This window comes from Peromyscus maniculatus, chromosome 10 (assembly GCF_049852395.1).
Source record: "Peromyscus maniculatus bairdii isolate BWxNUB_F1_BW_parent chromosome 10, HU_Pman_BW_mat_3.1, whole genome shotgun sequence".
Lineage (NCBI taxonomy): Eukaryota > Metazoa > Chordata > Mammalia > Rodentia > Cricetidae > Peromyscus > Peromyscus maniculatus.
Window position 1 is genome coordinate 87,568,496 of NC_134861.1, and position 13,052 is coordinate 87,581,547.

The window sequence follows — 13,052 nt, forward strand, 5'->3', positions numbered from 1 at the left end:
AGAGTTTTGAGCTGGATGTGGTAGAGTCCTCCAGAGGCAGAGGCAAGTGGATCTCTGTGAGTTCAAAGCCAGCCTGGTCTACATAGTGGGTTCCAGACTAGCCAGGGTTACATTGTGAGACCCTGTCTGAAAGAAAGGAAGGAAGGAAGGAAGGAAAGAAGGAAGGAAGGAACGAAGGAAAGAAAGAAAGAGGAAAGGAAAGGACAAGAAAAGAAAAGAAACTCAAATCACAAAACAAAATGAGCTTCCACCCTAATCTCAGGCTAACACTGAAAACCTATTTTTAATTTCGCTTCGACACAAGGCCTAAGCCGCTCTGTGTCCACCTGTCTGTGTCTGATGGGCTGGTTCTCTGGGCTTGCACAACCTTGAACCAACTCCTGGCTCCAGGTGCTGCACACACTCACTTTCCTTTGTTTTCCTTTGAAAACAGCTCACACTGGGACCTTTTGTTTTCCTAGGCGGGTTGATTTGCATTGCCCTGAGTAAATTAGCCTTGCTATCTAGTCTTGCTGGTTTAATGGGAGCAAGTCCACAGGCCAATAAAAACAGAGGTGGAGGAAACAGCCCAGCCAAAGGGAGGAGGGCGGGGCTCAGTGGCTCACTGAGATGTGGGCTGGGTGCATCATGTTCTCCCAGACTCCCTCCCAGAACAGAGCAACACAAAATCCTGCAGCCTGACTCCAATCAATTTGCAAAGGTTGTTAGATACCTTTTTAGTATCTCAATATTGGTGTAATCATTGCTTCCTAAGAGAATAGTGTAGAATCCAGTGAGATCTTGTCATTTCTCTTCCCTTGCCCCTGGAAGGCTGGGCTCTCTCTGGTCTGCTTCTGAAGGCTGTGGTGTTGGTCTTTACAGTCTGTCACTACCTGTTCCCCAAGTTCTCGGCTTCTTTCTTTCTTTCTGTTGTCTCCTCTAAATCTTTCCTCCCCCAGATTGTTCCTTCAGAGCTATTGCTTTCTTGTTTCATATCCCTGACCTTTCTGTCCCATTTCTTGCTCCCCATGAACCAAGAGGGTGAAAAATAGTTAAAAAAAAAAAATCTCTTGAAAGCAATACAATCTTACACCAACTTAAAGTGAGGCTAATAAAATGATCACACACACACACACACACACACACACACACACACACACACACACACACAAACACTCTCGGGTGAGGGATTTCAAGTAGTCCAGGTTCAGCTCCAACTCAATATGTAGCAAGAATAATCCTGAACATTAGATCCCTCTGCCCTTACCTCCCAAGTGCTGGACCACTGTTAGGCATGACATGCCCATTTGAAGTGATGCCAGGGATTGAACCCAGGGCTTTGGGCCTGCATTCCTAGCCAGCCCTATTTGTATTTTTAAATGCAGTTTTGCGGGTGATCAATATCTCTCCATAAAGAAATAAGTGCCCAGTAGTATAATTCCAGTGACAAATTGGTTGGTGTTATCTGTGTATAGAAAGATGTGTCCTATTATTTGTGTGGGGCTAAGTGTGTCCTGTCATTGAAACAACCTTCAAGTCAGGCAAAACCTGACCTTGAAGGCTGGCTCTGGCCAGGTCAGCCTGGGTGTGGCAGTGCCTGGAGAGCTTGCTGTGTGTGTGACTCACCCTCCCCAGGACCTCTGACAGTCTGTCAGCTGCCGTCCTCAGTAGCCATGGAGGTGGGGGCCCTGGAGGGAGAGAGAGAATTTCAGGGGACCTGACAGTGGGGTGAGAGGGCGCATTTCCTAATTTGGGAATCATTGTAAAAGGTCTTATGGTGATTCCAAGGGGCCTCGCTGAATCTTGAACATTTTGGAAAGCAGTGACCCGCATGTCCCCAGCTCAGCGCTCTCAGCACAGTGTCACTGTGTGGGTTTGCACCTCTGTGGACTGTCACCAGGAAGAACTAGCCTGTACCCTGTGTTCTCTGCCATCCGACCTTGCCGAGCTGTTAGCACAAGCCAAGAATCCAACAAAGATTGAGTTTAGAGCCAGTCATTGCCCTGGTTTAGAACAATGATGAGACCGTAGCATGATCAAGATTTGGGGCTGGGGTAAGCAGCGGGATGAAGAGGGACCTGAAGGAACGACCCATCGTCCGTGGGATCATGGACTTGTAGATTATGAGTGAGGTTGTCAGATTTAGCAAATAAAAATACTGTTTGAGGTCGGGCGGTGGTGGTGGTGGTGGTGGCAGCGCACACCTTTAACCCCAGCACTTGGGAAGCAGAGCCAGGCAGATCTCTGTGAGTTCAAGGCCAGCCTGGTCTACAGAGCAACATCCAGGACAGGCACCAAAACTACACGGAGAAATCCTGTCTCGAAAATATATATATATGTGTGTGTGTGTGTGTGTGTGTGTGTGTACTGTTTGAATTTCAAATAAATAGGCAATCTTTTTTTGTGAAAATACATCTGCACTCTCATGGCATCCTGTTATGGTTTAGATTCAAGTGTCTCCTAAAAAGGCTCCTGTGTTGAAGGCTTCATACCAGCTGATGGCACTATTGATAGGCGATTGAATGTCAGGCTATTGGGTATCCGTCATGCTTGCCATTGATGAGTTCATAGCTGAAAATGCTACTAGGAAGTGAGATCTGGCTGGAGGGAGTGGGTCACTGGGCGTGTCTTTGAAGGGCATATCCGGTCCCTGACCCTTTATGGCTCTGTCTGCTTCCTGGATGCCACAGATAAGCAGCTCTGCTCTGCATCCTATTATCCCAGTGTGACTGCTGGTCTCCACTTCCCACTGTGTGTGACCCTGTTGGGATCACATAGATGTGTTGTTGTTGGTTGTTTTTTTTTTTTTTCTCTTACTTTTTTGGGGGGGGCCCACTACCCAGCTGTCAAATAAAGACACACAGAGGCTTATTCTTAATTATGAATGCCGGCCTTAGCTTGACTTAGTTTCTTGCCAGCTTTCCTTAACTTAAATTTATCCCATCTACCTTTTCCCTCTGGGCTTTTCCCGTTCTCTAACGTCTGTATCTTACTCTTACTCCATGGCTTGGTGTGTAGCTGGGTGACTGTGTAGCTGGGTAACTGCCCCTGGAGTCCTCCTCCTTCTCTGGCTCCTACTTCCTTTCCTTCCAGATCTCTCCTACTATATCTTATCTCTGCCTGCCAGCCCCGCCTATCCTTTCTCCTGTCTTGCCATTGGTCAGCTCTTTATTGGACCGTCAGGTGTTTTACACAGGCACAGTAACACAGCTTCACAGAGTTAAACAAATGCAACATAAACAAAAGTAACACACCTTCAAATAATAGTCTATAACATATACATGCATGTGATTTGCTCTGGGATTTTGTCACAGGGATGAAAAGCTAACTACCATACAGAACAAGCTAGATTATAGGAAATGTGGATTTTTTTTTTCTAAATTTAATCTAGTTTTCTGTACAGACCGTTTGTCTTAGTAGAGTTTCTATTGCTATGAAGAGGTACCATAACCATGACAATTCTCATTTTGGGGGTGGGGTGGGGAGGAATGGTTTGGAGACAGGGGTTTCTCTGTGTGGCTCTGGCTGTCCTGGAACTCGCTCTGTAGACCAGGCTTGGCTTTGAACTCACAGAGATCCGTCTGCCTCTGCCTCCTGAGTGCTTGGGATTAAAGGCGTGCGCCGCCGCCGCCGCCGCCGCCGCCGCCGCCGCCGCCGCCGCCGCCGCCGCCGCCGCCGCCGCCGCCGCCGCCGCCGCCGCCGCCGCCGCCGCCGCCGCCGCCGCCGCCGCCGCCGCCGCCGCCGCCGCCGCCGCCGCCGCCGCCTGGCATCCATGGCAACTCTTACAAAGGAAAACATTCAATTGGGACTGGCTTAGAGTTCAAAGATTTGGTCCATTATCGTCATGGCGGGAAGCATGCCGACGCGTTGGCGGACATGCTGCTGGAAGGTAGCTGAGAGTTCTGCATCTGGATCCACGGGCAGCAGAGAGAGTGACCCTGGGCCTAAGTGGAGCGTGGGAAACATCTGTGCCAACCCCCACCCCCACCCCCCCTCCCCCGTGACACACTTCCTCCAGCAAGGCCACACCTCCTAATAGTGGCACTCTCTGGGCCTCCCGGGGTGGGGGCCGTTTTCACTGAAGCCACCATTACCACTTTCGCTAGTTAAAGAAATAAATGAAGCGGTAAACGTCTAGGTTAGCCAGGGGAAACGCTGCCCTGGCTAGATCGTCGGAGTAGTCCCGGCCCTTCTCTTTCTGTTTCTCCTCAACTCCAACCATAAACTTCTTGTCTTAGGTGGGAGGGGCAGCAGCTTTGCACCATGGGAAAAAAAAAAATAATGATTGAAATCAGAGAGGGCCCACCCTGCCGGGGACCAGGCCTGAGTTTCAGTTTACCGGAACTGAGCAAGCAGTTCTTGGAAAGACCGTAACTCAGGGACAACCAATCAGCAAGCGTCCCACAGCCTTCTGCTGACTCAGCAGGACCCCCACCATCCCCACCCCCCACCCCCCATCCTCCCCACCCCGCTCCCAGCCTTCTGCTAGCTAAAGACAGCTTTCCCTACCCTGCTGCTGAAAGGTCCCTAACCACTAGAGCCTCCCACCAGTCAGCCCCCAGACTAATCTTTCCTCCACCAATCAGCACCAGATCAATCCCTCCTCCCTGGAATCCCCCTAACTCTGCTTAAAAGGAGCTTGGGACCTCCCTTTGGGGTCGCTATTTGCCACCCCAACATGTTGAAAATAATAAATGCTCTTGTTGATTGCATACGTGACTAATGGTCTTTCTTGGGGGTTTCTCTCAGACCCTAACAAAAGCCTCTATGCGGAGCCCAGGATAAGGTATAATTTTTTTTAGAAGTGTGATCTTGGACCAGGAATTTTTATGAAATGTAAATTCCTAGGCCTTTCTCTAAACCCCTTGAATTAGAAACCGGGATTCAGGCCCAGCAGCCTATGGTTCACAAAGCCCCTGCTGGGATCCTCACAAGCCTTAAGGAGCCACGGGCATTACAGATTTCCAAAGATTCTCTACCAACCAGCTCCTCTCATGGGTTTCAAGCCCAAAGTCTTGTTAAACAGACCAGATACTTTCTTAATCTAACTGATGGATCACCCACTAGATAAACTCAAAACACTCTATCGTTAAAAGAAAGCAGTTCCCACCCTATAAATACGGGACTCTGACACATGCTGCCAGGAAAAACCATTAGGTCATTATGCTAGTGAAATAAACTGGTGATAGAAGACCAGGAATTCCACAAATACCTAAATAGACAAGTTCTTGGAGAGAGCAGAGTGTGGATCACAGCAGGCTGCAGGCTGGTGGAAATGGGGCCTTGCTGTTGAATGGGGACAGCATTCTAGTTCTGCGATGTAAAGAGAGTTCTGGAGGTGGGCGTGTCAGTGAGGATTTGACAGTGGACCTCAGGCCACTAAACTCAATACCTAAAAGAGGAAAATACTGCAGTTAAGTTTTTAATTTTAAAAAGAAGAATTTGGTGATTGGCCGGTAGTGTGGGGGCAGTGGCGGGGCATTTGCCTAGCCTGGGTGAGGTTCAACCCCCAACACCAAAACAAAACTCAAAACAAAACAACAAACAAACAAACAAAAACCAACAAGAAAGTACAACAATGGAATTTGATAGTTAAAATGAAATCTGTGAGTTAAGGATGGCATAAGTTCTTAACAATAGGTATCAGTTTGAGAAAAATCACATAGTTAGCTATTAGCCTCAAAACAACCTTGGCAGTTAAGGTTAAGGTTCATATGCGAATACAGCAACAGTTGCTGCAGGTAAGTGTGGGTCTTTTTAGGAAATCAGAGTTGAGTTTCTGAGCTACTGAGAGGTAAAAAGAAGCTGGTCAAATGCATTCTAGTCTAAAATTCAAATGGGGTAGTTGTTTTCAGTGTGGCTTTTGAGACACCAGGGTACACACTTAGAATGTTTTTATGTCTTAGGCCAGATGCCCTCGAATAACTCCTAGTAGTTTCTATCCTGTGTCTTCTGCATACTGGGAAGCCAGCGATTTCTCCCATAGGGCAGAAGGTAAGCTATTGATTGAGAAGGGCCAGGCAATTGCCTGCGTCTGTTGATTTGGATAGATGGCTTCCCGCTCTTCCCGTCATTTGGTTGTCAGAGGGATGCCACCTCCTCCCTGGATGCAGCAACAAAGAGCACTGTGGTCTTGGCAGGGGGTGAGGCTTTGGTCTCCCCTCGTGACTACTTCCTGCATGATTTGCCTGCCCAGGAAAATTTGTCCTCAGGCTTAAGACATCCTTAGAAAACTGTTCTACTCGAAGGAAGAAAGCAAATTTTCTACCTTACTCCTTCCAGACACATTCCCGTAACTACAAATCGAAATGCCACTCCTTGGCCCTTCTTTATGATCTCACAGCCACCGCCATCCTAACCCCACTCCCACGCTGCACCCATTTCCAGAGAAAAGAGAGTCTTTAAACAATGCACATCTTTTTCTTGTCTCAATAGATTTCATAAAGCCCCAGAAAATTTCCTTAGGTAACCACAGCTAGACAAGACCTCTGCTTGGAAAGGGCTCTCATCTTTCTTCTGCTGACACTGTGTTGCTTTAAAAGGGGGAGAAGCTGATGCTAGAGAGATAGCTCACTCTGCATCCAAATCCTTTTTGAAGGGTGGGGACTGAGAACAAGTACCTGATATGTAAATGAACCCCCAGCAGCAGACATTTTGAAAGGTGCCAAGGTGCAATATAAACAGAGCATGTGAAGTACACTGACATATGTAAAGAGCCAAAGTGACGCAGAATGTTCCTAGTAGCCACAAGGAACACTCCCGACTCCCGAGCCCCCTTTTGGACCTCCACCATCAACTGGCTCTCTGCTTCTTCTTGTCTCATGTAAACTTTCATCATGAAAAAGTGATAACAGATTTAGCAGCTTCAGGCTTAAACAAATGAAGCTGCATTTAATTAAATGAAGTATTCAGGAGGACATATCTAGGTGTCTTAGTTAGGGTTTCTCGTGCTGTGAGAAAACCATGACGAAAAGCAACTCAGGGAGAGAAGAGTTTATTTCAGCTGACAGTTCCACAGTGCGGTCCATCATCAAAGGGAGCCAGGGCAGGAACTCAAACAGGGCAGGAACCTGGAGGCAGGAGCTGATGCAGCAGCCATGGAGGAGTGCTGCTTCCTGGCTTGCTTAGCCTGTCTTCTGATGTACGCCCCTGGACCACTTGCCCAGGGGTGGCACACCACCCATGATGGGTGGTACCACCCACATAGATGGCAGCCACCTACGATGGGTCCTCATCATCCATCCCTAAGAAAAATTGAGTGTCCCTCTTCCCAAATGACTCTCGCTTGCATCAGTTGACATTAAACCTGACCAGCACAGTGGGTAATGTCGTGGAAGGGACTTGCGTATTTGCAGATTTGTTTGGCGGAGTAGCGATGTGCAGAACTGGTCCTCTGTGGGCATCTCTATCTCTGTGGACACTGCCTCTGAGAGACAACTGCATTTCTGGATCCCGTTTAAGCATCGCAAACCCTTCTATGAAGTGCTCGTCAGCTGTCCAGTGGGTAGTCAAGTATGCAGTAGGGTGTCCAACAAGAGGTACAGTCAAGGGAAAAGTTTAAAGATGGGATTGTTCCAAAGCCTATCTATGTACGTTCCCACTGTCCTGTAGAACCCCCCCACTAATAGTGTATTTTTAGTAGTATGATAAATACTGTTTCTTAATCAGGAGCAAAAAGAACCTTATTCTATTTAGACCCTATGATCTCATTATTCACAAAAACTGTGTGTGTGTGTGGGGGGGGGGTGAAAGGTATTAGTTGTCATTTATTACTTAGCCCCTCCCACCTCTTAAAATGATTTATTGATTTTTATTTTATGTGCCTGCAGGTATGTCTGTGTAAGGGTGTTGGATCTCTTGGAGCTGGAGTTACACAGACAGTTGTGAGCTGCCATGTGGGTGCTGGGAACTGAACCTGGATTCTCTGGAAGAACAGCCAGTGCTCTTAACCGCTGATCCATTATCTACAGTCTCCCGGCCCCTAATTTTAATATTAAAATCCAATGTAGAAAATTTAATATATTCTTTGATCATTTGACATTGAAAATGACATCTTATAAAAGTCTTTGACTTATAGGTGTTTTATCCATATTAAAAAACGTAGAAGTTTTACATAATAGGGATTTCTGAACTTGGGAAAAATCAGATAAACTGGGAGCAGCCTGTCTTTCGTGGGTTGGAGTTTCAGGAGCCTGAATCAGGGGAGGGACCCCCCTCAACTGCTCTGCGGTCCCACTGCTTCCTGTGGTTTCAGCTGCTGCTGGCTGATGTGCTTACCTTCCTGGTGAGGAGGCACGTGGTCTCCCAGCCCGGTGACCCGTATGCTGGTCTCTCTACTGTGTTCGTCATCTCCAACCAGTCATGTCTGCCGTTCGCACTGGAGGGCTCTGGAACAGTCCTAGCACTGCACCAGAAGAGGGATCTCTCCAGCACCCCACTGCCACACAAGCACTCATGGGGCTGTTCAGAGAACGAGAAGCCGGGCGTGGCATGCTGCCTGCTTGCCATGCCTGCTTTTTGTCACATTTCTTTCTATTAACATTTTTATTTGTTGTTTTGAGAACTTCATAAATATATAAAATGTATCTTGGTCACATCTATCCCCAGCTCCCAGCACTTACTTTCCCAGAATGCCCCACACATGCCCCTTCGACCTCCATGCCCTCTTTTAAAAAAAAAATAATAATAATCCACTAAGTCCAATGAGTGCTGTCTGAATGAGCATGGCCAATCTACCATGGCCAACCCCCAAAGAAAAATGGCTTCCCCTCCCTAGCCCCTCAATGAGGGGTGGAGCCTCATTATTATTATTATTATTATTATTATTATTATTATTATTATTATTTTCTTTTGTTTTTCGAGACAGGATTTCTCTGTGTAGCTTTGGTGCCTGTCCTGGATCTCGCTCTGTAGACCAGGCTGGCCTTGAACTCACAGAGATCTGCCTGCCTCTGCCTTCCAAGTGCTGGAATTAAAGGCGTGCGCCACCAATGCCCGGCTTGTGCTTTCATTATGAACCGGCTTGATCTTGTACAGGTCTTGTGCAGGTTTCCATAGCTGGTGTGGGTGCGTTAGTGCAATGACCATGCCGTGTCCAGAAGACATTTCACAGAATCCTTTCCCATCCTCACATCATTCCCTCCCTGTCTTCTTCAGTGTTCCCTGTCTGTGCTGTGGAGAGGAGGTTGATAACAACAATGCCCGTTTGAGGCTAAGCATTCCATAGTGTCTCAGTTTCCGCCCTTGACCAGTTGTAAGTCTCCTGATGGATTGACCGATGCCCACTTCAGAAAGAAGCTTCTCTCACCAAGATTTAAAGCAGCACTAATCTGTGGGCATACACATAAATATTTAGAAAGAAGTTTTGCTACATGTCTGTTTAGAAAAACAGTGGTGGTAGGTCCCCCCTTCCACCCAGCCATGCAGCATTGGCTAGGTTTATAGTATTTGGTATAAAACATCTTCCCGTAGAGCCAACCTCCTATCCAGTCACAGCGGTTACCCTCATAACAGTCATGGCACTATTACCACATCTTACCTGACAGGTTGGTAGTATAGCATTCAGGGTCTGCTCTACATGGATAAGACTAGTTATGTCTTTTCTGCCCCAGTGGGCTGCACTGCGAAAGTTAGCTGCCAGGGAGGAAGTGTTGAGGTCAGTCCCATCTTGATTTCTCTATGTGCTGCAACCCAAATGTGTTGGGTCTAAGGCGATGGGATCTTCCTGTCTGGTTATTCTAGACAACCAAGAGCAATGTATTGGGGAAATTATTAAGGCCACTCCACGTAGTTAAAAGGGAGATTTATTTAATGGCGTAACTTACAAATGAAGGGATAGGTAGGTTGTGGGTCTGGGAAAGACGCAGCGCAGTCTGGCGGTGTTCTCTGGAGAACTCTCCTCGGTCCACCTCTGGCGTCCAGGGTCCAAGCAGGAAGAGAGCACACGCATCCCGGTCTCGGGTCTTCAGGGCCCTCCCTTGGCCCGGCCTTGTAGGCGTGACAGTTACCGAAGCCTCAATGGGGGTTGGAACTTCCAAACCAAAGCTGGAATGGCTACCCACTACAGCAATATGAATAGCCTGTTAGGAGGAGGGGGCTTGGAGACCTCTCTGGCCAATGATTCACGAGGAAGTATCCCAGACCTAGCATTGAACTTCTCATTGAATAATAATTTTCATTTAATAATCTTCTGGGGGAAGCCTTGTCTACTCATGCATGGTATCTGTCTTAAAACTTTTGTTGTAAGCAGTGGGAATTGCCATACAACTTTTTTGTATATCTTTAGTTTTGGTTAACCCACCACAACCTCTTCCTCTCTCTCATCCTCCTCTTCCCACCCCTACTTACCTCCCAGTAGGCTCCCCCCACACTTTCACATCATAATGTGTTCTGCTAACCCTCCCCCAAGGCCTCACCTCTTTCACTGGTATCCGATGTAACGGCTCTGCACTTTTCCTCTAATTTATTAATTTGTGTTGTCTTCCTCTCTTACTTCCAGTTAGTTTGGCTAAGGGCTTGTCAATGCTGTTTATCTTTTCAAAGATGGCAACCCTGATTGCTTCTTTGTATTTGGTGTTAGTGTTTTGCTTTTTCTCTTCTTTGCTTTCTGTTTTGTTTTCTTTTGTTGTTGTAGATTTTATGTTTTTTTCCTTTTCTTATTAGAATTCTTCATTAGGATTTCATATGGTGTATTTTGGTCATATTCATTCCCCTACCCCCAACTCCCAGATCCACCCCACCTCCCTACCCACCCAACTTTGTGCTCCTCCACCCCAGGTCTGACTTGTCCATATACTCTTGGATGCATGGCTGTCCCCTGGAGCTTGGTCAACCTGCCAGGGGCCACACCCTTAAAGAAAACTGATTCTTCTTCTCCCAGCAGTTGTGGACTGCAAAGAGCCCCTCAGCTAGGGGTGGGACTTTGTATCCACCCCGCCCCCTGGCGTGCTGGGATTGTATCTGGCTTGAGCTTGTGTAGGTCTTGTGCATGCTGTCAATCAAAACTGTTACGAGTTCATATGTACAACTGACCTGTTTAGTCTGGAAAGCGTTGTCCTCTCCTTGTTCCATTTTACTGGTGAGAGTTTCCATGGAGCTTTTTGTCTGACTTGTTTATATATATATATATATATATATATATATATATATATATATATATATATATATATATATTAAGGTACACTGGTTTCCTAGCTTCATTATGATTCCGACTGCCTGTCTCCCCCTGAACTTCAGCATGAGGTGCATGCTGGGAAAGTTGAAGGGAAATGCTCTTCCCTGTCAGTTTCAATGATTTGAAGCAGTTTTTATTTTAGCAGATTATCATCAGGCTAATTGCTTGACAACCTCTCTCCTCACTGCTGGTTGGTGCCACAAAGCTGATCTACTCTACTGATACTGGGTTCAGAGAGAGGGGCAGGGTCACACCACGGGGAATTCCAGCACCCGAAAAGTCCCCTGAGTTTAGAGAGCATATCCAACATGTGCATTTGTGTTCAAGAGCACATAGTCTGAAATCAGGCTGCCCAGCTTCAAGTGTCGTTGGTACTCTTTGTTAGTCTGGGGACCTTGGGCAGATTTTCATTGCTCTGTGTCTAAGACTGTTCAGTTGTGAAATGAGTATAAAATAATAATAATAATAATAATAATAAAATACCTCCCATGTAGAATTATTGATAGTGTTAAAAACAAAACTCGGGATTGGAGACATGGCTCAGTTGGTAGAGTCCTTACTGAGTCTGCACAAAGCTGTGGTCTTTGTCCCCAACACCACACACACTGGGTATGGTAGCGCTTGTGTTGGCAGCGCTTGGAGGCAGAAGCAAAGGGATCAGAAGTTCAAGGCCCTCATCAGCTGTAGAGTGAGTTTGAGGCCAGCCTAGGTTATGGGAGACCCTGTCTCAACACAAACAGAGCCCAAAGTTCTGTGTAGTACTTCATGTCTTTTGATATGTATTAAGTACCCTGTGAATGACTAAGAACATAGAGGCATGAATGTGTCCTGCTCTCTACACCTTGCTTATTTTTGTGATGTTATAGCCTCATGCCAGGATGCTGTTTCTCCACAGCCTTTCATCCATAGCACTAAGTTGTGAACCTAAGTATAATTCCTTTACCCCAGCTCTTAGCACTTAACTGTAACCCGGCTTTCCCACCTGGGTTGTTGGGACTTTGATGGGATAACAATTCAGTGCCTTTGCTTGCTACCCTCTGGCCACTAACATTCTTGTGAGGAGAGTTCCTTGGTTTTCCCAAAGAATTGCAGATTATGAAGAGAGACAAAGAACAGGGAAGATATGGTTACTTTGGGCCAGTAGCCTTGAGGCAAAATGAAACTAAGGAGTCAACAGGCTATGATCACTTACGTCAGCCTTTTGATTTCTGTGCTATCAGCAGTGTGTGTCCTATAATTATTAGTCAGGGAAGGAGTGACTCTTTGGACTTACCCAGCATCCGCACTTTATCGCATCAACCTTGTTAGTTTGCGGTGCCATGAGATTGACATAAAAAACGTTCACCCAAGTGCACAGTCGCATTGGCTTGTTTACCAAAGGGTTCACGCCCCCCGAGCATCCTGGAAAATCTGACTCCTTCAGACACTCTGCAGTTCTCCAACAAATCCAGTGTCCTATGATGTTAAAGGAAAATGGACTGGGAGAGACAAAGGGGACTCATCAGGTTCCTGTCTCAACTCACTGCTCAGTTCTCTTTCAGCCTGGGGCATGCATGTGGGCATTCATGGAGTTGAGCCAAACTAATTCTGAAAGTCACTATGGTTTTCCCTGAAGATTTTTCTCAGCCGTGCATCATCAGCCCTGTGGTCATGGCCTCTCTCACGATCATGTTGTTGGTTGTTATTTTACTCTTTTTACTCTGTACTCTTTTGAGGGTCCACTACCCAGCTCCCAACTAAATCACACATAGACATGATTTTAAAAAGAGGTAGGTGAAGAGTAATCAAGGAAGATACTGGATGTAGACTTCTTGCCTCTACGTACATACACATACCCATGCATGATCGTCCACATGCACACACCCACACAAACACATATATGCACACACACACACACACA

The 13,052-nt window shown here is 46.7% G+C and overlaps 1 protein-coding gene across 2 annotated transcripts in view; it reads left to right on the plus strand.

The window, feature by feature from the left end:
- Positions 1 to 13,052, plus strand: part of Shroom3 (shroom family member 3) — a 318,788-nt gene that overhangs the window by 131,772 nt on the left and 173,964 nt on the right. The gene's annotated exons all lie outside the window — the stretch shown is intronic.